This window comes from Sciurus vulgaris (genome assembly GCF_902686455.1).
Source record: "Sciurus vulgaris genome assembly, chromosome: 2".
Classification (NCBI taxonomy): Eukaryota; Metazoa; Chordata; class Mammalia; order Rodentia; family Sciuridae; genus Sciurus; species Sciurus vulgaris.
The window spans coordinates 79,754,042-79,756,894 of NC_136462.1; positions in this window are offsets into that span (position 1 = coordinate 79,754,042).

Sequence of the window (2,853 nt, forward strand, 5' to 3'; positions counted from 1 at the left end):
ACTTTTGTGTGTGTGTGTGTGTGTAATGCTGGGATGAAACCACTGAGCTGCATTCTCAGCCTTTTCTTATTTTTTTGTTTTGAAACAGGGTCTCACAAAATTGCCAAGTTTGGCCTTGAATTTGTGATCCTCCTCCCTCAGGCTTCTAAGTAGCTAGGTTAACAGGCAATCCTCTTCATCTTCCATAAGGCTATATTCAGTACTCTGATTCTCCATCAAGATTATTTGATCTTACTAGTACATACTTTTTATATATTTCATTTCTTTGTGTTAAGGATCTTGAAAGAACAGCAATCTGTGGGTTGGGGATGTGGCTCAGTAGTAATGCACCTGCTTAGCATGCATGATATCCTGGGTTCAGTCCCTAGCACCACACCACACACATACAAAATGATCTTATCAAGTGAAGAACCAAGTTTGTGAACAAGTAATTCTAACAGTGCTGTAATACAACAATAATGGGATGCTCTCACCTCAGTGATAATACATATGCTTAAACAAAGGGTCACTCAGGATATAGCCCAAATGAAAAGACAAAAGTGAAGAGTTACCTGTCAACCTTTCTTGAGGATAACTGTTAGATCCATGTTATTAAAGGGGGAAAAAAAACTCTTAGGTAGAACTGTTGGAGTAATTTTCCATGACCTCTTGTTAGCTAACTCAATAGTATTTCAACAAAGGAAGATAGTACACTGCTTTCAGTTAAGTGTAATCCTGATGATTAAATGTCCAGAGGAGTCCATGTGAGCCCATATTCACTTCTGTGTCCTCTAAAATTCTCAAAGTTGCACATCTCAAGAGATACTGTAAATTTCCTACTAAGTTCAGAATATGAGATGAAAATGAACACTTTGATCACTACTAAGCCTCCACAGTACTTAGCATGTAGTGGTTAGTCACTGAATAAATACTTGCTGAATAAATTGATGAAACTGTCACATTCCAGGATACATGTATCTTCTAAATAGCACCCCCTTCATATTCATCCTTCCTTTCATTACTTCTGAAAACAGCCTTGAATTAAAGTCCTTATCATCAGTTAAAATAGACTACTAACTTTTCTTCCTGCCTCCAAATTCTTCCTTCCCACCTCAATCTATCAAGAACACCAGCTTAATCTTAAAACATTCCCATTCACAAACACTAAATGTTCACTGTTGTCTTCTGAATAAATTCAGGATTTTTATTTTTATTCAGAATAAATTTACTCAGGTAAGATGTGCCTTCTGCAATCTGGTATCAGATCTGGAAAGCTAAATTTTCTCCTAATATTCTCAAGTACAAATATTAATGTCCCAAGTAATCTGGATTGGCAGAACACATACAATGCTTTCCTTATTCTAGACCTTTGCTTTCATCATGTCCTTGGCCTGGAATTCCCTCCGGTAGCTTCACCTGCTGAAGCCCTAGCTGTCATTTTAAGCCCGAGTCTTTCCAATGACTTCCTGGATAATCTGGACTTGGAGTCCTCCTGTTTTGTAATCATATATAATTTTTATTCTTTTAAAATTAATTAAGCCAGGCGTGGTGGCACACATCTACAACACCAGAGGCTCAGGGGGCTGTGGCAGGAGGATTGCAAGTTCAAGGCCAGCCTCAGCAATTTAGACCCTAAGCAACTTGGTAAGATACTGTTTCAAAAAAAAATTAAAAGGGCTGGTAAAGTACTCCTGGGTTCAATCCCCAGTCCCCAAAATAAATAAGTAAATAAACATTTTTTGTGTGGTATTGGGGGATTGCACCCAGAGGCTGTCTACTGTACTGAGCTATAGCCCCAGCTCTTTTTAATTAATTTATTTGATACTGAGGATGTACACAGGGGTGCTCTACCACTGAGCTATATCTTAAAGGTCTTTATTTTTTATTCAAGACAGGTTTTCACTAAGTTGCTAATGCTGGGCTTGAATTTGAGATCCTCCTGCCTCAGCCTAAGGAGTTGCTGGGATTACAGGTGTGGGTCACTGCACCCAGTTTACATTTACTTTTAAAAGTCTATGCTGTTGTTGCTTCATGCTGCAAAGATGGTTCTTTACTAATAAGTTGGGTCCTAGTCCTTAACCAGACTAGAAACTCTTTGAAAACAGAAACTATGACTGTCAAACTATTTTTTTTTTCTTCTGACAGTATTTGGCATTATGTAGACATTAAATCAGTGATTTTCACTGTTTCCATTCAAAATACCCAATTAAAACACACATACAACTTCTGCAAAGTTTATTACAAAGAAGTGCACATACCATAATGTTTGACTCACAACTGAATACACTCACGCAAGTAGCTCCCATAAGATACAATGCAACAGAACCTCAGAAGCCCTCCTAATGCACCCTTGATGAAGACCCTATTTTAATCATTTACATCCAATAATTATATGTGTAAAAAAGTAAGAATGTGTTTCTAGACCTTTTATGTCTCCTTCATCAGCCGCCCCCACGACTTCCTACCATATGCACACATCCTCGCCCGCCACCTCTGATTGGGAACCACTACCATAAGGGTGTTTTTGTGTGTGTGTTTTTGATGGGGGGGAGTAAGTGAATGTATGGAAATATAAAACTACAACACCTCCCGTGAAAAAGATGTTAGTACTGTCAAAGGAGGTAGTAGTGATCGTTTTAAAAAGACGTACTATAGGTGCAACACTAGCAGTGTTACCTTAGCATATTCACCTCCTAATATTCAACATGGCCGCATGCGCGTCTATAAGCAACATGGCCGCTCTGCCAGGCACCAACATGGCAGCCACAGCCTCATGGCGCCCGGAAACAGGAGAGAGCCCTTACGAGGAATTTATCTGCTATTCTGCCAACACCTAAAGTGGCTCTCATTACAACTTCCCCAACTGACCGCGAA